The sequence below is a fragment of the Macrosteles quadrilineatus genome, unplaced genomic scaffold (genome assembly GCF_028750875.1).
Source record: "Macrosteles quadrilineatus isolate MER2022 unplaced genomic scaffold, UCM_ALF_1.0 Scaffold_7__1_contigs__length_78375512, whole genome shotgun sequence".
NCBI lineage: Eukaryota > Metazoa > Arthropoda > Insecta > Hemiptera > Cicadellidae > Macrosteles > Macrosteles quadrilineatus.
The window spans coordinates 24,364,800-24,391,187 of NW_026542600.1; positions in this window are offsets into that span (position 1 = coordinate 24,364,800).

Genomic DNA, 26,388 nt, shown 5'->3' on the forward strand with positions numbered 1-26,388 from the left:
GCCCTCCGAAGTGTCACTAGTCCCTGGTTCCTCTTCCTCCTGCTCCACTCCTTCCTGTCCCTCTTCCTGGCTTCCGTCGTCCACGGGGCTAGGCAAATCCTCGTCAATTTGTTGAGCTAGTTGGGAGAATTCAATTGAAGAGGTGGAACCACTTTCTTCTGATACTTCTTCTTGTCTTGACTGACTTCTTAATTTAATTGAAAATGCCACGGGTGGCACAGGCATCGGGAAAGAAACAATCTTAATTTAATCACTTTACTTAATTCAAATTACTAAACACACTCTACAATACTCACACTCTACTACACTGTATAACTAAACAAAACTCTACACTAATTCATACTATCACTATCTTCACATCACTACAACTCTTACATCACAGTATCCACTATCCACTAATCTCCTGGAACACAACCCCTACCATGAATCCTTGACTCCTGTCGTGGTATTTGTGCAAAAATACACAAAATATCGAAATCCAACTTACAACTTCTACCTCATTTAAATTTCGCTCAACTTAACCCCAAAACCTCGAATCACTACTCAACACGTCTTAATTTTAAAATTACTCTCTAATTCATACTCTTAACTAATTCTTACTCTAAAACCAACTACTCATTTAACTCCCTGGGCTTGACCTGAGTGGGTCCCCTTTTCTAGCAATCAAAATGAAAACAACCAGAAAAAAAAAAAAAAAACTCTTAGTTTAAAACTTGTAACTAATTACATAAAATGTTAACTACAAATTACATAATTACAAGGGGCTGGCCACCTGCTACCCGTTACCGGTACCAGGAGTAAACGTAGTTGTTGGTTATATATTCCATGAAATACTAAATAAAATACTACCACACTACAGGATCCAGGATCTTAACCCGTCTCAGGATCCAGGAGTTCTCCTCTGGGCTACCCGGCGCACTCCACCAAATTCTGTCACGTATTCCCTCGAGTGACAGGGAGGGGAAGGGAAAGTACACTAAATAAAAATACAAAAGTGACTTACCCCAGATGGTAGAGCATTTATTGAACAAGTTACCCTCTCAGTCTGTAGATGGCAAGCCCTTGACCTACCGTCCCTACATCACACTTACTGCCCTGAACCCTACGCGTACAAAAATACAAGAAACGAAGACGACTGGTCCTGCCCCTAACGCCCTTGCCTTGTCATCCTCTTGTCCTGTCTCCGACGTCCTCCTCTCGTGGTCCTACACCCCGCTTGAACTCGCACCACAACAACGACTTGGTCCGGGGTCTCTCCACACACTGACTCGAGCGGCTCATCCGTCCACTCCCCCACCAGTTCCAGGAGCAGTGTACCAACCACCGGTAATTCACAGTATGTTTGTCCCGATGACGGGGGAAAACTGGGGTCCCCCGTCACAGTATTTCAGCTAGTGGAGATCCTTCATTGGCTCTCACTGTGCTCTGTGTGTGTGTCATGGTATTTTCTACTCTGGCTCCACAGGATCTCAGGTGGTTCTTGCGACAAATACAAACTACAACCAGTATGCTGCTACAACAAAGTACTATAACTAAGATAGTGTAATGCCCTAAATTATCTTTTACATGTCTAATTACACCTCTGTCATTGAATTCATTATCCAAAGTTTTTAATAAGCGGTCGAGCTTAACATCATCTTCGTCGTCATCTAAGCTATCTTTAATCTGGTTTAAAGTATTAAAAGTTAAATTATCATTAGCTAACAGTAACTTGGTTTCATTTAAACATAGCATTGCATCTATCTTGGGTACATGAAGCGGGGTGATGCTTCTATTGTAGTATGTATTACCACTTAGTTTTCAAAAATATTCTATTACCTTTATTAAACATATCACAATTTGAAACATCCTGTAAAATACCTGAACCATTCAACACAATTTCAGAATACTCTTTATCAGGATTTGACTCTATCATATTGTTATGAGATTCCTTGAAACAATTCATCACCAGTTTATAAGGTTCGGATACACTATAAATCCAATCATTACCATTTTGTAACAAAAGGGGGAATCTACATGATCTGTCAATTTCCTTACACATTTATAATGAACCATATCGGTACCCATAAACAATGAGTATATGCAATCATTAACTGTACGATTAATGACTCTAATTGAACTTGGACACAAATAATAGTAATTTAATTTACATTGTAAGAACTCATGTGTAGTCAATGGGACATAATACTGTCTGTCTCTAGCAATCAGTAAATAACTAGGAGTGATATCCCATTTTAACCAATTCTTAACACTACTCTGGTACAACGGCACTGGGTGGATTTGATAAGTTTCAAACTGCCTATCATTGAGCTAAGAGGTACTGTTACAATCAACTGTATTCCAAAAGGTGTTGCTAATGAATTAGCATAAATTGTAATATAAAAACCAATCTCCATCTGTAACTGGTATAATTAGCTTAAGGTGGTTGGGTATTAACTTCTCAATGTTCTCCAGAATATGAATGAAATCATGTGGTGGTAATAACTTGCTACTTATCTTCCCTAACCTTACTAGTTCTAATGTCTGTCTAAATTCCACAAATCTTAGTTTAGCTTCGTCTATGGTTTGTCCAAGATGGCGAATCATTGTAATGACTTTCATTTGCTTGGCCAAGGATCCATGCAACATTATGTTTTCTTCAGCATACCCTAACAAAGATGAAACAAGTTGTGTATTTGCTAAGGATAACTTTCTCACAATTTCTACAATAGACTTAGTATTAACTTTGATTTTGGAGTTCAAGTGTTTCACTAAAGTCAACTGGTCTCGCTTAGAGTTCACAATGTCACTTTCAACACTCTTAAGTTCATTAACCCTTTTACTAACAGATGTTATGTCTTCATTTGTTGGTATACCAAACAACCATTTAAGTACATATCCACCTACATTGATCAAACCACGATTGTTCCTGGGACTGTTAACACTATGGACTGGAAGGAGTCTGAACAAGTCATCAAGGTCCTGTCGGTATTGATCTAAATTACTTTTGATTCTATCAAGCTCGAATCCGTAATCTTCATCTTCATCCCATACGTTTATACTATCGTTGTTAATTAAATGAGTTACGTCGTCTAAAGCTACTTGTAGTGGCGTCAGTTCTTGTTGGAGTTCACTTGTATCAAAGTCTAGTATTATCTTCCAGTTGTTATCTGACACAATAGAGTCCTCTAACCTTCGAAACACTATCCCTTGGTTGATATCTGTGACTACAGTTGATATGACAGTCAATAGGTATCACATACCAATATCAATAGGTGTCAATAGGTGTGAACACATACTCTGTCTCTTATTTCTAATTATATACACATATATCTCTAACATTTTTATTTATACAACATCTTATACATATAGCATCCTACATTACATGACCTTAAGCACTTTTGTTTTCCATTGGTTCAATAAGATTATCTAACATACTCATAAGCTTAACATTTAAACTGTACATACATCATGTCAAAATATTATCTTCAATTGCTAAAATATCATCATTATATCATTGTCAGTTACATCAGTGTATCATCGTTATTCTCATCTCTATGGTAAGGTATCTCTCTACTATGTTTACAACCATTGACTTTAGAGTGGAACTTTTAGAGTAATTAAGGTTAATTCCTTAATTGATTTGTAAGTACTCAGACAAATTTAAAGTTTTAGTTTGAGCTCAAAATAATCTAACAATCATACTACCTTCCATTCCCATTCACAAACTTTCATGTCTATTCTCTCATCATTCATCCTACACATCTATACAACACATTCACTTCTGAGTGTCTTAATTCTCAAAGGAGTAAAACGCTTACTTCTCTACCTCCCACTTAGTCTAGTAAATTAGAGGACTTTGTTACCTTCTGTTATTGATAAATTATAAATGACAGCAAATCACAATTACATCATGTTATTACAATATCTTACCTAATAATACAACTCTATTTAGCTCTCTCATTTTATCCTTTATTTACATTACAGTTTTTTTTTCTTATTAGACTATTGAAGTTCAAAGTCTTCAAGTCTCTTCGGTACCCTTCTTTCTTGTCTGGGCCTGTCGCTTGTTGGATCTGGAGCGCTAGTGGTGCCTTCTGACTCAGGTGGCTCTCCTGCCTGTTCTGGTTCCTGAGGTCCATTAGCTTGCCTGGACAACTCGCTATTGTCTCCACCTTCTTCCCTCACAGTATCCATTGCTTCATGTGCTCTGCCTTCGTTATTTTCTTCTACATCTTCTTGTGTTAGCACCATGTCCACTACAGGTTTAATTCTTTTTACATGAACTGTGACACTTTTCCCTTTCATCCTCAGGACAACATTCAAGCTTGAGATAACATCCACAATCCTGTAGGGGCCTTTCCATAGTCTAGAAAGTTTCTTGACTCTTCCTTTCTTTATTTGAGGTATATGAAGGTAAACCTTTTGTCCAACAGTGTACTCTCTTTCTTTGGCCTTTTTATTATACTTGTCCTTATGTGATCTTTTTGCTTTTGTTTGGCATTCTATTGATATCTCCTTAATTTGTTGTAGTCTGGCTCTTAGATCTTCTACATAGTCTGAATAGATATCTGCATCTTCAGCTAGTGTTAGGTCTGCCTTCAGAGGAGATCTTATTTTTTTACATATACCATCTCAAATGGATACCATCTCAAATGGCGTTTAACCTGTTGAATCATGTATTTGGGTGGTGTATGCCATTGTTACCATGGACAACATCTCGTCCCAATCATTCTGGTTCTGGTTCACAAAATGACTTAACATTTTTGGTATTGTTCTGTGCACTATCTCAGTCCTTCCGTTACTCATAGGGTGGTAAGCTGTTGTTTGCAGTTTCTTTATCCGCAAGAGCTTACTCACATGTGTTTCATAAGATCTGATGTAAAATTTGCTCCTTGATCGGTTATGAGCTCCATGGGTACTCCTATCTTAGTAACTACTCTCTGAACAATTGCTTGAGCTGTTGTCTCAGCGGTTTGATCTGGTATGGCTATAAATTCTCCATATCTGGTAAAGTTGTCTATTACGGACAGTATGAATCTGTTCTTTGATCTTGTTAGCGGCAATGGGCCGACCACATCACATGATATTCTGTATCCAAACTCAGTTACTTCATTGAATTCTCCTTAAGGTGCTGTAATTTTACCATGGTCTGTTCTTTTACTACAATGAATGCAGGCTCTAATGAAGTTTGTGATGTCAATTTTCATCTTGGGCCAATAGAATTTCTCTTGGATTCTAACTAGTGTTTTCCTAATGCCACCATGTCCTGTTGTCGGTAAATCATGATGCAGTCTCATTACTTTTTCTCTGAGGGTTTTAGGCACTAATATAAGCTTTTCATCTCCTTATTTGAAGTACATCACTCCTTGAGGGTTGGTTTTAATGTGTGGATATCTCTTAAGATTTTGACACTCTGGATCCTTCTTTTGATGCTTTCAAGGTCCAATAAAGGTAAATTTTCACAAGTATTTTTACAAACAACTCTTCTTAAGCAATCAGCGTTCTGATTTTTGACACCTGGGTTGTAGACTAATTTGTAATCATACTCAGCCAATTTTAATACCCGCCTGGTGAGTCTACTAGATGGATCTTTTAGAGATAGTAACCATTTGATCGCACTGTGATCTGTGTACAGGGTGAACGACCGTCCATAAAGATAACATCTGAAGTACTTGACAGCCCACACAACAGCTAGAAGTTCACGGTCAGTGACACTATAATTTCTTTCAGCTGAGTTAAATTGCCTGCTGGCATAAGCAATATGGTGCTCTACGCCGTTAATTTCCTGGCCTAATACAGCTCCTATAGCTATGTGTGATGCATCAGTACTTAATATGAAGTTTTTCGAAAAGTCAGGATATATTAGTAATGGCTCTGTTATTAATTTCTCTTTTGATTTTTGGAATGCAGTCTCGCAATCTGTGGTCCAATTAAAATCTTGATCTTTTTTTGTTAGTTTTGATAAAGGTTTAGCGATGTCTGCAAAATTCGGTACGTGTCTTCTGTAGTATCCACATAGACCAATGAATCTACGAACTTCCTTTTCATTCTTTGGTTGCGAGAACTCTTTGATAGCTTGTGGTTTCTTTGGACATGGTTTGATTCCTCCTCTTGTCTCCACGTGACCTAGAAAGTTGATTTCCGATTGTGCAATTAGGCACTTCTTCAGCTGTACACCCTTAAACCAGCTGTTTACTTCCTTAAAATTTCCAAGAACATCAGAGATGTCTTTTACGTGCTGATCTATCGTTGAGCTGAATATCAGGATGTCGTCCATGTAAGGTAAGCAGGATTTCCCTTTCAACCTGGCTAATGTGGAGTCTATTAGCCTCTGAAAAACCGATGGGGAGGTAATTAATCCCATTGGCATTCTGGTATACTGATAATGGCCATCTGGAGTACTAAACGCTGTTTTCTCTTGACTGTCAGGGTGCATTTTGACCTGGAAGAAGCCTGAGTTCATATCTAAGGCGGTGAAGTATCTACTACCTCCTAGTGAGTCGAGGGTTTCATGAACGTCTGGTATCGGATACACCTCTGGTACAGTACACTAATTTAACTCTCTGAAGTCTATACATACATACGATAAGTGACTACCCCATCTGCTCCTGGTTTTTTGGGAACAATGACTACTTGTGCTGACCAAGGAGATGTACTGGGCATAATTATCCCTTTATCGAGTTGATCTTGAATCAGTTCTTGAAGCACCTGTCTCTGGGAATGAGGAACCCTGTACGGTCTCTTATTGATTGGCGGGTGATTACCAGTATTGATTTTGTGTGTGACTTTTGATGTGCATCCTAAATGTCCAATTTTTCCAATATTAAATATTCCTTTATACTAGTAAAGAACTTCTTTTATCTTGATCTTTTCCTCCTATGTTAAGTGGTCTAATTTCCCGTCCAGCTTATCTTCAAGCCATCCTCATCATCCACCGATGCTATGAATGAAGATTTTACTTCTTTCTCCGCTGGGCTTCCATATGGTTCTTGGATTTGACATATCAAGGTGTTTTTGTACACAACTAAACCCTCGGAACTTGTGTTGACAATTTTTGTCCAGCAACGTCCAGTATTTACTGTAGTTAAACTCCTAGCTACGTATATACCGTGAATCTTGGTGGGCGCTGGTTCAGCAATGACAACCTTTCCTTCCAAATCTTCGGCTATGTGTTTTATGTTTCTACTGATTTTTACATTGACAAGAAATTCTGATTTTGCTGGTACTGTGATATTAGTCCGACAGTAAGCCACTATGCTATTTGGTGTTGGTTCCTTTGTCTGAGATATAACTTCTGTAACACTCTCTTCGTTGTTGTCCTCTTCGTGTGCGGTTTGTGATGCTCTTCCTAGACTCAGTTTTGAACCTGTTCCGTAGTTTGCCCTGTTAAGGAGTTTTGCAGCAATATGCCCTGAAATCCACAGAGTCTAGATCTAATAAGGCCGGTTTGAGTCACCACTGCAAGCTTTTCTAAGAGACTTAATAACAGTGAATATTATACACCTCACTACATCCTCGTTTAGCCATTTTAAGTTGTTTATTAGATAGTTGTCTATGGTTAAGTTTAGTAAGACTGATTAATGACCAAACCTAGCATCAAGTTTGTGCGTATTTCAGCCTTGGTTAAAATCTTGGGCTCTAGTACAAAATAGACGGGTAGAGAGAGAGAGAGAGAGAGATGCTTTATTTGCAATCTTCAAGATTGAAATAGTGTCAAAAATACAAAGTGTATATAAAAACAATTAGATAGACTTTCTACTTGCTTTACAATAAAATGTTCGATATATTCAGTCGCTCCACCAGTTGGTGAATTCATTAATCGTGTAGAATGGACGACCTAGCAGCCACTCCTTCAGTTTTGTCTTAAACATTTTAGGTTTTGCAAAAATTATAACGGTTTCATGAATGTTTCTGTTATTTAAAAAGTAATTCGTGATTTCTTAAAATGTATACTTTAAATGATTATACGTAGATATTACGTTAATGTAGGATCCGCAGTAACCTAGGAAATGACAACAAACCTAGATTTATATATAGGGAGTGCACTGTAGTTGTTTAAGCAAAGATCATGTAAAATAATCTTTACGACACTGGTAGAAAATTCGTTCCTTTTAAAAGTTCTACGAAAAGTGGTAAAGGGTAATACCGTAAGTTTCTTACAATACTTTATGAAAAAATGAAAATTAAAAAATAGATGTATTTAGGCCTAAAACGACCTCAAATAACCACCACCTCAATAATTTATTTAGCACTTACAATACCTGTCTTTAGCTGCTTTTTTTGGAAGACCATGAAATTGTATTTTTTTTTGTATAACGTGAGATGATTTAAAATATACTGTGGGCTACGGTGTAGGGCAGTTAAGATTTAGTTTTATATTAGAGAGGCGATTTAAGGTTACAATTACATTTATGATTATTTGACTAATGATAATAACACATAGGCCTACCTGAAGATGATATTATTCGTACCTTCCATTTCGTCAAATTTTTCACTTCTGATTCATTGCCTTGTTTTGCTGCAAACTTGGCCGCTAATTTTAACTGGTCACGTTCAGGCCAATAGCATAACACTTTTCCCTCGCTCCTGTTTTTCTACATTCAAACCGTCTCTCGCCTGATTATTATTTCCGCTCAACGGGACCCCGCACTGGCGATTGTGTTGGTCCCGATGTATTTCCCGAACCCCTAGAGCTACTAGCAGGTACAGACTGGTTACGGGGACAGTCACGTTGATGATAACATTTCTGCTTGCAAATCCAGCACGTTATTTCCCGGCCAAACCTATTTTGACCATCCGGAAATGTTCCTCGAACACCGCTCCTATAGTCCCTTGAAACACGCCCCGGCCTACGACAACGGTAGCATATCACCTCTGTCTGAAAAACCCTGCGCGGAGGATCATTGTGCTGGTCCCGACTGTTTTTGATAAGGTGTTCGATAGTGACCGTGGTAGTAATTGCTTCTCTTAGGCTCGCTGGGAATTTGTAGCGCGTTTGTTCCCCCACAGTTCCTACCAGGCCACGGACAAAGACATCTAGGGCTCGCCTATCTGCCTCCTCCCGAAGCGCTGCGTTAACTTCCTGATTATCCGTAATTCTTAGAGTCTTTTAATTTAATTTCCTTACTTGGTCTGCAAAACTTTCGATTGACTCCCCACGACGCTGCTGCATTGAGGACAATTGCTGAAAGTAGTAATGTTGCGGCGCTTTGTCCTTAAAACGATCCAACAACGTGGTTTTGAATGTTTCATAAGAAGCAATATTTGCTTCAGCCTCCGACTGTACAAATCTCAAAGCTGTGCCGGTTAATTTTAACTTCCCTATTCTCAAACGTTCATCTCCTCCCCAGTTACTAAGATCTCCCACGCTTTCGATAGTTTGAAAAAAATGCGTCACAGATTCCGGGTTATCCCCATTGAACGTTGGTATCAACGATACCAAGCCAATGTTGGCTTTCCCAACAATGACCTCGTTATCCCGAGCAGCATCCCTAATCGATTGGTTTAATTCGTCAGCTACTTGCCTTATCTCTAATCTAGCGGTAAGAGCATCCAGCGATTCCTGAAGTTCCATCTCTCGACCACCAAAACTCACCCTTCCCTTAGTTAAGACACGAAAACAACAATAATTTTTCGTTACAATACACCCTTAACAACGGCCACAACGAGAAACACTGGAGCACGGAAAGTACAGAATATTTGTCTCACTCTGCCTATGACATATGACAGGCTTACTCAACACCAAATTCTAATTCACTACTTAAACATATGTGTTTCAACTCCATTAGCCCGGCTCAACAGAGGGTTGCCCTGATGTGCAGTCGAGAAGGGAGACAGACAAGTCATCACAACAAAACACAAGTTACTTAATTCAAATGTCAAAAGACCGAGTGGCAACCAGACTAAAAATACACTACTATGACAATCAAAATACGAACAAAATTACTGTCTTTCCACCAATCTCCCTCCTGATCAGTACACTGCCACCTCTTTCTTAGTTGCGCCAGGCTTCATGGCAACTTATGTTATAGCAACTAATTACGTTTCAGTGAAAAAAAAACAAATTAAAATTAACCTACTACCTTATCGAAATAAGAGAAAGGACATTTTAAATAGAAAAGCTGTTAGTTGACCGAGTGAAAACTAATACATTCATTCGTTAAGAAGAGAATATTTGTATTCGTTTAATCAATTTAAAACAAAAACTGTTCTTTAGACAATAGAAGCTAGGCACTTACCTTCCATTTTGTCAGAATTCTTGCATCTGACCCCACACCTGACACCAATGTAACAACCACGCACAGGAAGGGTAGAAACTCAATAAACGACTGCAACTAGTAGAGAATTCAATACTTAATTTATTACGGATTGTTAAATGAACAAAAAGACTTTCTTAATAAGTTACTGACGATTTGAAATACAGACAATTTAGATCAAACTATTTAAGATTGAATGTTTGGGAAACTTAAAGTATTAAAGTAAGCGGACATGCCCACCCGCGGGGAAGGGAAAGGTAGCGCGACTCGCCGACACCTCGAGCTCGACTCTGATTGACTACCCCAGGTTCGGCGGTGCTACACGTCACACAGAATGATGACACCTCATGTCAGCAAAACAATCAGGCCATGCATTCCATGCCACGATCCAAACAATCGAACGTGATGTAGCAATCGATGTACTCAATACTTTGTGACAATCAACAGAACCCCAAATAAATTGCAAGACAATGCTGGCTAGAGGAGTGTCGACACGATTTAGGCCTACCTAATTCTGGGCTTTGGGTTGTTATCCATAATAACACTAAAAAAATACGGTCAATAACTGCCTGACCGTCACACTGGAGGTCAAAAGAAGCACAAAGACTTTTTACTTTGTATTTATCAGGTTTCGCTTTTTGTTTTTCTATTTTAATTTTAAATACTTTTTTGCAGTTGTCTTTTAATTTTCTAACTTTTTCTTTTTCCTTACAATGAGTCTAATACTGCACTCTAAGTTTAATTTTTGTCTCCTCGAAAACGTCATGCGTAACGTACATTAGTCCTTTTTTGGTCGGTGGAAAGATAAGTTTCTAGACACAAAAACCCTCCTGTAACTTGAAAAACTAAGCAAGCTGGGGATATCTTTATTTCCCTCTTTGAACAAAAAAGTACATTTTTGCTATTGATAAATCAGAGTGTAAGTAATTTCTTGATGACTTAGATCGACAGCATTGTGACTCAACGAATGGGAATCTTGCAATATGATCTTCAATGATCTTATTATTGAAAGCATCTTGTCTATTCTTGCTTGGCTATGACGACCACCTCTTTTATCTCATTCAACCACACCAGTAGATGTAAGTTTTGCCATTGCAGTTCTTGCAGTACGATCGGATATCGACAGAGTTGTCAAGTAATACCTTTTACATACTATCAACCTCTCTCTTTTGTATGTTAGAAAATACTTGTTACTTTTCTGCCTGCAACTTTCAAGTTTAATAATTTGTAGTTTTTTTGTTTCGTTTCTTCACTTACCATGTGCCTTGCTATGAACTCTCTCTGTAGTTGTAACTTTCCTAAATCATAATAATTTCTGTTTATTTAAAGTCTTCCTTCTTCATTTATCTAATAGCATTCCTTCTCATACTTTTTACGTGGTGCCAAATTGCAACAGCCACTGATAGTTCGTCTTCCAATAGTTTTATTTGTACCAGGACTGATATAGGTTTCTCCTTCGTTTCTGAGCTTCTTGGCTATTTTCCTTTTATTCTTCGTTGGAGTTTTTTTTGCCTGTGGTAGTCTTCCCTTCCTTCAACAGTATAGTCTTCAGTTCGTAAGGGGGGTTCGGGTTTTGAGGTTCGTGATCTGGATTTAGAGGAGTGTTTTTAACGGTTTAATGATCATCACACTTATCATTGTTATCAAAATGAGGCCAACAAAGGAGAATTAGACAACGATGACAGGCTGCAAACACCTCTCCTTCACAACCGTAAACTTCACATGACTTAAAATGATCTGCTCCAGTTTCATCAGTGCTCCTTGTGGCGCACTTTTCTAGCCTTGGAAAAAAATATTCAAATCAAAATATCATTTATTTCGCAAAAAACAGACATAACATAATATTATGATCCCTGTACAAAAATATTTACAATATTATTTATTTTTCTACGTTATATTTAATTTTCTATAAAAGCTTTTTAAAATCAAGCGAAATTATCCCCCACAAAGGATAATTTAATCCTGTGAGTGGGAGAGAGTCGTTATATTATTAGAGATTTTTTTTAAATTATGAAAAAAAGGAAATTTGAACAAGTTAAAGATGAAAGTTGAAAGTTGCACTTGAGGACTGAGCGAATGGTACTTTATTATTTTATGTATTGATATATCTTCTCAATAAAAAAAATATATAGAAAAAATATATTGAATTTTTATCGTATTTATTATTGTATTTTTAACACCCTTGGCTTAGTCTGTCATGTAAATAAGCAGATGAAAAGCAGCACTGATTAAAATGATCGATTATTCAGTATAGTTCAGTAACAAAGATCTCGCTAATCTCCAATGTAATTTCATCTCTCTTGTGTTTGTTTTAACTCTTTGTCTCAACCGTATGTAAAAAAAAAAAAATGAATTTCAAATCTGTGTTACAGCTTCACGTTTCGTTCCCAAGTTTTCTTGTACCCTGAATCTTTATTTTTCGAGTACTACCTATCACCTATGTACTGTACTATGACTGGATGGCGTGTGGTATTCCAATTCCATGATCCGTTTTTCATTTTCATATTTTGATTTTGAAATATGAAAATTTTTAACAAAACAATTGCAATATTTCATAAATAAAACTTGATAACAAAAATTGAATTGCGACATTGAGTTAAGCTTAAGAAAGTAGTTCGAAATGATGGGTCACAACACCCCCTTCATATTTAAAATAAATTTATCGCATTTCAAAATGGCGGATCCAAGATGGCGGCCGATAAAATACATCAGTCATAACCAAGTGAAAATAGGTCAGCAATGACTGGTAGTGTATACTTATCTTTAACTAGCACTATTTTGAGATTATGATCTTATTTTTTAAATGCAAAATTTTAAAATGGGCTAAAAATAAAGTTTTAAAAGGCCCTCATAACTGTGAAATGGATCAAGATTTTTAAAAATGGTTTGTGGCATTGTAATCAGGGTAAAAATCTAGTTCGAAATAATGGGTCACAAGCCCACCTTTACTTTCGAAAAAAATATTTTGCATCCAATATGGCGGATCTAAGATGGCGGCCGGAAATGACTACCTTGTCAAAATTAAGTACTTACTACCCAACAATGTTTGTAAGTGGTTTGGGATTGATATTTGAAAAAATGTAGAAAAAAGTTGGGGGGGGGGACAATTAAAACTCACCCTGTATTAACTAATTCACAAATAATTTGATAAATAACAATCTATCTATGAAATTTTTTTTTATATCTAAAAAAACCATTTAACCTAATTAATCTAATATCTTTAATTTAATTAGTTTAATTCGTGTGGTGTGAACAGTGATGCAAATTTAATTGAGTATGGGGTTATTCAGGGAAGTACTTTTTCTAATTTATATAAACAACATTTCAAAACTGAACCTAGATGGTGAACTATTTTTTTTGCTTATAGTTTTGATAAAGGGTCGTTTATGGGAGGATGTTAGGTGTAAAGCACTTGGTGACCTCTCATAAAAAAAAATGGTTAGATCAAAATGTTCTCTGACTTAATGTAACCAAGACTTTCGTCCTATATCACTCAGTATTAGCACTGATTATAGTCTAGACAACATTCATTGTTAACATTCATTGTTGCGGTGGCCATAACAGTTTTCTGACATTGAAAAAGCACAAATAAAAAACTGGAGCTCAATGGCTCGAGGGGTCTTTGTACTTCGAAGAATAACGACCTTCGGAAACCTGGCTCTCTCTATACTTGTGTATTTTGGCCTAATAGAACAACACATTTTGTATTCAACCATCCTATGGGGAGCTGTGAAGAAGAATATTGATCAGATCTTTGTTTGGCAGAACATGGCAGTAAGAGCAATCTTGGGCATGCCGCCTCGGACCAGCTCCAAAAATGTTTTTAAAGAACTTGGCTTTCTCACAGTCCCTTCACTTTATATCTATGAATCAGTTTGCTATATAAAATCACAGAACATTAAAACAACTTGTACAAATCACACTTACAACACATGAACAAAGGGTACACGTGCAGTCCAATATAAACCTACAAAATTTGAACACAAACCAGATTACATTGGAATGAAATTGTACCAGGCCCTACCGAAAAAAAAATAATTCAGAGCTTTTCAAAATTCAAATTAGAATTTAAAAAATATCTAGTGGAGTTAAGTTTACAGGACATAGACATAGTAGTGACATAGTAGTAGACGGTGACAAAAACTTGTATTAAGTTTGGTTATTCTTTGTATTAACCCTGACCTGTCCAATTCCTTAAGGCAAAGGACTACGGACCATGTATCATGTATGTAGATTTTTAAAAACATTTAGGTGTTTGTTTTGACTGCCGAACGAAGTGGACAGGGCATGTAGATTTCTTAAACAAGGAAAAGGTTGGTAATATACATCTATGATTTTAATAAATTAAGTGACATTTCAGACGAGGATGATGTAAAGCGAGCTTATGTCGCTTATGTGCAATCTTTGATTTCGTTTGGAATTATTTGCTGGGGACCATGCTACCGCAACACCAGATGGGAATATTACCGGTCAGACATATTTTCATTCAGTTTCTTTTTAAATACATATTCAAAAACTCAAACTTGATTCATACAGCAGTCACACATCAGCACTACACAAAATACTCACACAATGTTGGAATATCTGTGCTACATAAAATAAGCGCAGAGTAAGCGTAAAACTTCCGTTCTTGTATGTCATTTCACATTTTTATAAGCGCTATGCTCATGTAGTAGAAGATCTTAATAGATCCACCTGTTGAGACTCCTTACTGACTTCTCATTGAAGTCTGAAATAATCAGACGCTTGTCTCTGTCAACGTATTTGTTAGCAATTACTGGAGAAGGAACGGAGTATTAATGCTCCTTCTCAGTTCCTAAGCCCCCTTCGATCATTTATAGGTTCGACCACAATACAAGATAGTTTACTTAAAACTATTTGGATGCAGAGACTTTCCTCATGTACAAAATATTTTACAAGTGCAGACAAGCGTTCAAACTGACACAATGGCGATTACTGCCGACAAAATTCTAGAGGTAAAACCTAATGCATCTTTTTGTCTTCCTCCTGCTAGTACATCCTTAAATGCTGTAAATTCACCAAATTTTTAATCTTCATTTTCTAATTGCTCAAAATTAGGTGAAGTTTTGACAAAACTATCTGCTTTAGAGTTACAAATGAACAATATGCGTAATTGATTCCCAACGTGACAGGCATACTAGGTCACGTCAGAGCAGTGGCGTGCCCATGATTTTGCCCTGAGGGGGTTCAGCCTCTCCTCTGGTATGGAATACCACCCAGCCAGGCGTGAGTCCAGGAAAATACATGTTCAGTATTGCTGATTTAGGCTATCTAAAAGTGCTATAAAAATGCTAAATATTATGCTAAATATTTATTTTTTTATTTTGGGAATTTAATATTGAAATATTTTTAGCAGTGAGGGAAGGGGGGTCTAGTCCCGCTCGTCCTCCCCCCGTAGGTACGCCCCTGTGCCAGAGGGGTTTGTCTAGTAACCCTTATCAGGCAGGTAACTCATCTAACACTTCAGAGCAAGCAAAACTATGCTATTACCATTAAGTGTTTTGGCAAACAGGCTGAGAAGTGCATTCAACCATGTACAATGTCACTTTTCCAGAGGTTTTCTTTTACAAAAAATTCCAAAGGCAGTGAGTCTGATGAATAACCACTATAGCAGCCACCAGTTTACTAAGAAATACAATCAATTGTTTTGTTTTTTTTTTAAGTGCCATTAACTCAGCTATATTATTAATGAATTTTATGTGTAAGGGTTGATCATTTTCCCTCCTCTCCCTAAAAAAAGGTTTGATTGTAAGGAAAACAAAAAGAGACATTAAAAACATTTGTTTACTATTACAATCAAATAGCAAGTTATGTGTAATCAAAATGTACAATGAATAACAGTTTTACCCATAATTATTATATACATACTAAGTGTCCCACGAAAAAGTATAACATTTTTTAATAAGTATTCCAGAATTACTATTCCAGCTCCGCTGATATATTTAATTCATATATCAAAAATACAACCAGGACAAAATGGAGAAGCAACAAAATATTTAAAGTAAAACTATTCAGGCCTATATTTACTTCAGCATACTGTTATGTTTTCAGGTTTTCTGAAATCAAAAACACAGTTAAACATTTTAAGTTTAGATTTATTAACATCAAACCATTTGGACATTAGTAGATTGAGAGTCCCATTTTTACAACAGTCATTCATTGAGGTTAACCGGAAGTCAGAAGCCTAGCATACTACACAGGCTGTGTAGCCACCCATACAAATACAAATCGCCAACAACCTTATCAGGAAGGTGTGTATATATAACACATACCATTTGGCGATAGCTGTTTTTTACTATTTCAAAAGAACGAAAATAAAACATTATAAAACACTTTTCATTCACAGACTGCTTGAAGGTGACCAAATAATTAATAAAATTCTAATAAAATTGCTTTAGGGAAAACAAACGATTATTTTGTTCCGTAATGATGTTTTCCAATCTGTAATTCTGTTCTTATTAGTCAAATGGAATCAGATGGGACTAGGGTTCTTTTACACATGAGTTAGTTTTGGTTGTGGAGTTTTATGTTTGATGCATCTGGTGTATGTAATTAAAAAAGTGACCTCTTCATGGGACATCCTATGTATCCTATGTCTCTTAAGTGATCACCTTTGTTGAAGTCGTGTAGTGAGAAAACTAAATGTCAAGGAGTAAACAACTATTTTTACTGTTAGTTGTTTCAAATAACTGTATGTTATATTCGTGCTAGTACATGACAATATAGTAACTTTTTAGTTCAATGATTATATCTAATTTAAGTTAAAGAAACTCTCTTACGAATAAACTAACTAAAATATAAATGTCTTATAATTAGACAAAAATATTACATGAAATCTTTAACATTGATACACATTACTGCTTTTATATTCTACCCTAATATAAAGTTGCATTTTAAATAATAGCAATAAGTGTTCTATAGTGACAAATAAGAAGAAGTAAATTATTTGTTTTAACCGCCATTTACATAATATTTAAATTATGCCTAACTACATTTAACTTCTCATTTTTAGGGTTTTAATTACAATATGGGACAAGATTGCTTGCTACATTAACATTGTCACAATGTATGTATTACATCTTACTGCATATAGTCGCAGGGTTGACTTTATATTCTTCCTTGTTTAATATTGTTAATAATAACCTATTAAGAAGCAATCAACCTCAATGTCTTTGTATTACTTTTTTGAACAGAACATTTTTCAGAAATGTCTTTTTAACAATAACAATAACTTTGTTTGATATACAGTTTATTTCACTTAAAAATCTAACACATAATTGTTTTCAACACCACAAAATTTTATTATTCACGAATCTATGTGTATTTGTGTGACCTGTTTATTTTCTAACATCTTAGCATAGCATGAGTCATTATTAAATAGCTAATACAGTATTATTAACAAAGTTAAATATAAGGAAATTACTTCACATTTTCTTTTACAAGGCAAACAACACAGTGCTTCAATAAAAATAGGCAAACTGTCTATTTTAAAACACGCAAACTGTATACAAGGACTTATATTTTCTTCTTAATCTTAATGCTTAATTGATCTTTGAAGAACAATTAGGTTTTTTAGTAGAACAACAAAAACTTAATAATCTTCATAAAATTTAATATAAGATTATTTTTATATGTCCACTTTGGTTGCATTTTGAATCACCTGGAGCTAAGTTGTGTGATCATCACCTTAACAAACAATTGATGTAATCAGCAACTTCAATAACATCATCAGGACATAATTAGGTTTAACTCCGTCCAGCTTCCAACCTTAGGGTCATAAGTTTCATTGCAACATCTTTCAAGTTGAGACGTAAGGCTTCGCCGAGTAATGTATTTTCGTATTGATTAACACATTTGATAAAAATACTTAACTCAGCAGAGGCAATTTTGAATTTTAGAATACCAATCACTTTTTCATGCTTCCTTTTTAATTTCGAGAAGAGCACTGAAATACTCTTGAGAAAATCAACAACTTATTTATGACCTTCTTTTTGTGCCAAGTCAAATGGAGTGAATCCCTTCGGCCCTCGATAGTCAAGGCAAGCACCATGACTTAACAGCAGTTTGCATATTTCCAAATGGCCAGCTTTGGCAGCTACATGTAAGGCACTGTAGCCTGCTCTATTCACAGTGGATATAGTTGCTCCTTTATCCAGAAGAATCTCAACTAATTCTTTGTTACCTACAGCTGAGCATATGTGAAGAGGGTAATCACTTGAATCTTCAAACTGACAATTGACTTCTGAACCTCGCATTAAAGCACTTTTGACAGACACAATCTTATTGTCTGTAGTACTTTGTTTGAACAGAAATTGGGCCTTCAACAGTTTTAGGACTTTTGAAGAACTTTTGAGTGATCCGAATGGAGGAAGGTCGTGAAAAGGATAACTGTATTTCCAAAATAATCTTAGGATTTCAGGACTATCACTTTTTATTACATCATTATACACTGGATTTCCTTCAAACTTTTGAAAGCAGTTAGCACCATGAGCTAAGCATAGCTCCACAAAATCATGTACTTTATGACATATTACAAGCCGCAAAATAGAACCTAACACATAATTGTTTTCAACACCACAAAATTTTATTATTCACGAATCTATGTGTATTTGTGTGACCTGTTTATTTTCTTACATCTTAGCATAGCATGAGTCATTATTAAATAGCTAATACAGCAATCCCTTGGGCTTAAGGGCTGATTTAAATCTCCCCCAAATAGTATGTATTCCTCAAGTGCAATCCAATTTTTTGGAATAAAATATAAGATGAACAGGCAACTTTCCTTCAAAATCTTTGGCATTGATATCTGCAATGTTTTCAAAAAGGCGTTTGATTATTTTTCTATGATTTGACTTATGGTTTTCCTTTAATATTACAGAATTCATTGAAAATGCAACATGAAGAGGTGATACATTATGTATTAGGTCTATGGCATTTACATTAACCCCGCTAGTCAACAACAGCTTTGTTGCTTGAAGGTTAGAAGTTGTGACGTACTTTCACGAAGGTCGTCTCAATCGTTGCCACGGATGACTCAGTCGTCGCTGGGTTGGATGCTAAGATTCTTCAGACTCTTCTCTTTTATTAATAGGTCTGCGTATAGGCAAGCGAATACACCGCAGTCGTGGGCATTTGATTGTTGTGGGCACGTTTTTAATGTATTGAGTGTTACCCATTCACTAGCGACGAACCTTTTCTTCCTTCGTAAACATTCCATCTTGATAAATTCTTTGATTTGTGTCAATCGGGTATTGTGCTCGCCACCCATCGAGTCCAATGCTGTAATGTCCTTATTCTTTGGTCGGACCACTATTAATGCCCAATGGCCACTTCCTGTCGGCAGGTGGACGGGGAATAGTAAAAAATCTTGAATAAGAGGATTTTCTTTAACCCAAGATTTGATTCCAGAGTAACCCTCGTTATTCATGTCCCATCGCTGAAAAAAAATGGGTGGGATAAGCCATTACTCGTTTGGAGCCTAGCTCACGTTTGCTACGGCTTTGAAGCAGTCCAAAGAAATGATTGATAACATTGTCATTAAGATCTCTATCTTCTTTGAGAGTATCCCAATCCGCTTCGGTTAGTCGCTCCATTGTATCCGTGACAGTCTGAAAAATAACAAATTAGGGTGAAATTTGTATTAAGTAAATTTTGTACGATACCAATTTTAACTAGTCACTATAACCTTACTGACCAGTAGCGTGCGAGCGACAGGATTAAGGAGCAGTGTTTAGATAAGGTAGGGTTTGAGGTCTTTGGCGTGAGCACGGGAAGTCCTGCCTATGTCCGACGTTATCTCAAAAATGTTGGCCCCTGTTTGCCGCACAATAGTGAAGGGACCTTCGAACTTCGGGGCAAGCTTTGCTGCAAATCCTTTTGTTGCGTCAGATAAGTCGTGTCGGCGGCACCAAACTTGTTGACCCACTTTTAGGTTCAGGGGTCGTCTCCGGGTATTATAGTAGCGAGCTTGCTTTGCGTAAGCTACTGCTAGGTTTTTCCGTACAAGTGCATGAATTGCTCGGAAACGTTCGTTGCGTTCATCCATAAGATTTGAGGTAGCTTCTTTGCCGCCCTCGACCAAATCTACTTGTTGTAGAGATTCTGGCATCTTTAGTTCTCGTCCAAAATTTAGAAAGGCAGGGCTGTAGCCAGTAGAATCATGTACAGATGAATTTATTGCAAAACGGAATTCTCCAAGGAATTTGTCCCACTGTTTATGGTTGTCCGTTATGAATTGCCGTATCATTGTTTTTATCACCCTATTGCACCTCTCCGTAGGATTGGATTGTGGAGAATAAGGGGCTGTGAATCTTTGCTCGATTTGCCAATCCTTTGCTAATTGGCCGAATATTCGAGACGTGAACTGTGTACCATTGTCCGTAAGGATGACTGCAGGGGCACCATATCGCAGCATTATAACCTCTTTAAACTTTTCCTTGATCTCTTTGGCAGTAGCATTACGTAAAGGGACGATCTCAACCCACTTGGTAAATAAGTCTTGGATAACCAGGGCAGAGGTAAAACCCTTTGTAGACCGAGGAAAAGGTCCAATCAAGTCAGCATCCACTGTGTACCACGGGCCTTCTGGTTTTCTAAAATGCATTAACCCCATTGGAGTTTTCTGTTCAGGTTTGTGTCTTTGACACACAGTGCACTTCCGCACATATTCTGTCACGTCTTTCTTCCAGCCAGGCCAATAAAAGCGTTGTCTCACTCTAGCAATCGTTTTTCTGGTTCCTAAGTGTCCAGCAGTAGGTCTATCGTGGGTCTCTTCCAAAACTAATTGTCTGTCTGCCTCGGGAACGCAGAGTTTCCACAATGTAGTTGGATCTTGTGAATATGTGAATAGAATATGTGTGTAGGCCCTCGTTGGCCTACATTTTCTGTACAGTTTATCCTCCTTCACCACATAGTTGTCTAGCTGGGATTTCTTTGCTCTCTTTGACAGTGATTCGTACCAGTTGAGAGCCCTTCGAACATTTTTATTTGTGTGATTTCCATTCTGGCCGGGATTTGGTGTTCCAGAACTCTCAACCCCTAATTCATTTAGAGAGCTTTGTTCAACGTTCTGTCGGGCTGGAAAACGAGATAGTGTGTCTGCTAAAGTATTATTGATGCCCTTACGGTAGCAGATGTCGAAGCTGTATTGTTGGATTTCTAGGATCCATCTTCCTAGTCGCCCAGATGGTTCTTTTATAGATAGCAACCACTTTAGCGCTTGGTGGTCAGTTTCTGCTTTGAAATGGTATCCCTCGAGATATGGGCGGAATGTTTTAATGCCCCAAACCAATGCCAAACATTCTTTTTCAGTCGTACTATACTTTTTCTCTAAATCTGATAACAGTCGACTGGCAAATGCAATGGCAACCTTTTTGCCATCTTGTTTCTGGATTAAGGCTGCTCCCACACCAAAGTCTGAAGCGTCTACTTGCAGTATAAATTCCTGTGTAAAATCAGGACATGCAAGGTTTGGTGCTTTGCTAAGCTCTTCCTTTAGCCGTTCAAACGCTCTTTGATGATGGTCGTTCCATTCAAACCTTGTCGATTTTTTTAGTAAAGAGGTCATGGGACTACTTATCTTGGCAAAATCTTTTATGAACCGTCTATACCATGACAACAAACCCAAAAACCTGCGCAATGACTTTTGATTTTCAGGTACTGGGAACTCGAGCATCGTTCGCACTTTTTCAGGGTCCGTATGAACTCCATTTCTATTGACTATATGTCCCAGGTATTTGAGTTCTGTCTTACCAAAATGACATTTCTCTGGATTTAGTTTAAGACCCGCTTCCCTCAGTCGTCGAAATACTTCTTTTAGTAATTGCAAGTGTTCGTCAAAAGTCTTACCAAGAACAATTATATCGTCCAGATAAGCGAAAGCTTTTGGTTCTAGATCAGGACTTATGATGGTATCCAGTAACCTTTGAAACGTGGCTGGTGCGGAATGAAGTCCAAATGGCATCACCTTAAATTGGAACAAACCTATTCCGGGGACGGTGAATGCAGTGATAGGTCGGCTCGTGTCGTTTAGGGGAATCTGCCAGTAGCCATTTTTCAGATCAATAGTAGAAATGTAATTTGCCTCGCGGAGTTTGTCAAGAACCCCACTGATGTATGGTAGAGGGTAGGCATCCTTGATGGATAGGTCGTTCACTTTCCTAAAATCAATGCAGAAGCGAACCTTTCCTGATGGTTTTCTTACTAAGACCACAGGAGAGCTCCATGGGCTTGAAGATGGTTCTATGACTCCGTTTTGTAGCATTTCCTCCACTTCCTTTTTCATCACTTCTTGCATGGCTGGGTTGCGTGGATAGTAGCGCTGTTTAACTGGATGTCTGGTCTTGAGGCGTATCTCGTGTTCCACCAGGTTTGTTCTCCCAGGAACGTCCTTAAATTTTGCTAATTCCTCGTCCAAGAACAATTTCAAGGCGCTTTCCTCTTCAATAGTAAGTGTACTGATTCCTGAGAGGCTAGTTTCCGATTTCTCTTTGTCAAGTTCCACATTGTAACTTATTTTTGGACAATTTATGGTTATGAGATTTAGTTTGTGGAGCAAATCAATTCCCAATATCACGGAAGTAGACAAATTTGTCACATGGATAGCATCAACTACGCACTCTTTGGTACCTATTTTGATAGGAAAAGTGTAACTGTTCTCTACGATTGCTAAAGTCTTATTGGCAAGATGTACTTTAACCTTAGGGCTCGTAGACTCGACTTGATTTTTCTTCAAATGGTCGGCTACATCATCCGAGATAAATGTCATCATTGCTCCAGTATCCACGAGTGCCACGTATATTGTGTTTAAAATACTGACCTCAACATAGGGTCGTTTATCGCATACCAAAGTGGGCTGGGTGGCATTTAAATGAAAATTTGCTACGTAGTTTAACCACTCAGGCCAGTTTTGGGAAGATTTTACAATCGTTTCCGGCACTCCTGACTTCCCTGTTTCGGGGCCGGATAACCGTTTCCCGCCCGGCATTGGCAGGTGGTTGTCAGTTGACCTTCAGTTTTGCAGTAATAACACCTGATCTTTCGGGGTTTGGTACAGTCTCGGAACATATGTCCCTCCATATTACAATTCCAACAAATTGGGATTGATGGGGTATTTTTTAATGAAATTGGAATATTCGTATTTCTCTGTGGCGTATAGAAGGTGCTGGTACTCCTTAGCTGGCGGTGAGGTTCGGCTTGTTGACCCTTCGTCGTTTGATTCGAGATATTTCCGCTGCAGGGGACCCCATTTTTGCTGGTGGAATTGTTTCTGTTACTATCCATCTTGGGTTCAGCTCTACTGGCTGGGACGGGAAGTAGCTCTTCTAGACGTACTACTTCTGTAGAATCACTTCTTCTCTTTCCACTTGGTTGGTAGGCAGTCTCCGGTGTCAAAGATTGGGCGGGTCCAGGTGGAGGCCGAAAAGTTGTCCTGTCTCGGAGAATTGATTCATATTCATCAGCTCGTGTCAGTAAATCTGCCACAGTTTTGATGTCTTGACGGCGAATGTAGAACTTGTACTCAGGTTTCAGGTTTCCGTAGATTTTCTCCAGTTTCCTCTCTTCGTTGTATCCTCCTCGTCGGCGAATAAGAGTGGAGATGGCTATAACAAATTGACGACAGCTTTCTTTTTCTCCCTGGGTTCGGTCTTGGATTTCTCTGTCGAGATTTTTGTAGTATCTGGATGGTAAAAACTGTAGTTCGAAATCAGTTTGAAAGTCAGCGAAGTTCCGCCAGGCGTCATGATTGTTTCGCCACCAGAGCAGAGCGTTGCCTTTAAAGATCTCTGGTAATGCTCGTAGGATATGATTTTGGGGTATTGCGTATGCTTCAATCAGTTCATTTAAGTGTTCCATAAAAGATACAGGGTCGGTGTAACCATCAAATTTTATGTTCCATTTCCGAACATGGTTACACAGCGTAGCGGTTTGACTTAAAACTTGAGGTTTCTGGCCTGCGAACTCGTTTTCCTCAACATAGTAATACTTTGCCGTATCCATAGGCGGAGGGTTGGCGGCTCCCTGGTGAAAAGAACTGGGAAGTTGGTTCAACTGGACATAGTCAAGACATTGGCGATTGTTTATATTGTAGTTGAGCCTGTGTTCCCTTGCGGGTAGAGGGACGATTTCTGGTTTGTTTGTCTCAATTTTAACAAGATCCACTAATCTGTGTCTAAGAGTATTCAGATCTACATTTGGGGGTAGCCCAACTATCTCCTTTAGGTTATCGATAGCGTCTTGTTCCCCGATTCTTCCTGATGATTTTCTATCTTGCGAGGGTTCCTTCCGTATGGCTCCAAGATGTTCTTGGTGTTCCATATTCATCGATGTGTGATCGTCCTTTTCTGATAAAGTGTCGGTCTCCCCTTTTAAGGTTGCGTTCGTAGATCTAAGATTATCCACGAGTCGTTTTCTTAAATCTCTTACATTTCCTGAGTCTTTCAAATTTCTCATCTGGCATTCCTCTTGTAGTTTCGTTTTCGGCAGTGTATAGATCCATCCAACTCGCTCATCCTGTGGCTGACTTAGATTGTCCGATTGACTGGTCGTTTGCGTAGCCATAAGAGGAAGATTAAGAGGTGATGAAGACGTTGTAGTAGTCGTGGTTGTGAGCGTAATTGTGGTGACGTGTGTTTGGGGTAACGGTGGAAAATCACTTTTTTGAAGAGATTTGTTTTCGAGGTCATCGTCACTCTCGGTCATTTTTGTTTCCTGTTTTCTTTTTTAATTTCGTAGATACTGTTTGTTTAACAGTCCCTGTTCGGGCGCCAAAATGTGTGACGTACTTTCACGAAGGTCGTCTCAATCGTTGCCACGGATGACTCAGTCGTCGCTGGGTTGGATATTCCAGGGGTCTATGGGAAGGAAAAGGATAAACTCAGATATATGGCTATAAGTTCTAAGACTTCAGGGGTGCCAGTATCATCACCGTTTGTGGGTGGGGAAGTAGGGATTGCTCGGATTGCTCTAGCACTGTAGTAAAGAAACAAATTATAGCTAAAACTACTCTAGCACTGGAGTCGGATGCTTAGATCACTCTAGCACTGGGATGGGATGCTAAGATTGCTCTAGCACTGGGGTCAGATGCGTAGATTGCTCTAGCACTTGTGTCGGATGCTAAGATTTCTCTAGCACTGAGTATCGGATGCTAAGATTGCTCTAGCACTGGGGTTGGATGCTAAGATTTCTCTAGCACTGGGTATCGGATGCTAAGATTGCTCTAGCACTGGGGATGGATGCATAGATCGCTCTAGCACAGGAGTCGGATGCTTAGATTGCTCTAGCGCTGGTGTCGGATGCTTAGATTGCTCTAGCACTGGTGTCGGATGTTAAGATTTCTCTAGCACTGGGTATCGGATGCTAAGATTGCTCTAGCACTGGGTTGGATGCATAGATCGCTCTAGCAAAGGAGTCGGATGCTTAGATTGCTCTAGCACTGTGGATCGGATGCTAAGATTTCTCTAGCACTGGGTATCGGATGCTAAGATTGCTCTAGCACTGGGTATCGGATGCTAAGATTGCTCTAGCACTGGGTATCGGATGCTAAGATTGCTCTAGCACTGGGGTTGGATGCATAGATTGCTCTAGCACAGGAGTCGGATGCTTAGATTGCTCTAGCACTGTGGATCGGATGCTAAGATTTCTCTAGCACTGGGTATCGGATGCTAAGATTGCTTTAGCACTGGGTATCGGATGCTAAGATTGCTCTAGCACTGGGGTTGGATGCATAGATTGCTCTAGCACAGGAGTCGGATGCTTAGATTGCTCTATCACTGTGGATCGGATGCTTAGATTGCTCTAGCACTGGTGTCGGATGCTAAGATTTCTCTAGCACTGGGTATCGGATGCTAAGATTGCTCTAGCACTGGGGTTGGATGCATAGATTGCTCTAGCACAGGAGTCGGATGCTTAGATTGCTCTAGCACTGTGGATCGGATGCTTAGATTGCTCTAGCACTGGTGTCGGATGCTAAGATTTCTCTAGCACTGGGTATCGGATGCTAAGATTACTCTAGCACTGTTAGGGCGATGCTCACCTTACAATCGAAGTGTACTGGTCAGCTGCCCGGGAGCGAATGAGAATGATGTCCCGAGCAGCCCTCCTTTTATGCGAAAACCTGGTCAGTCTGGTG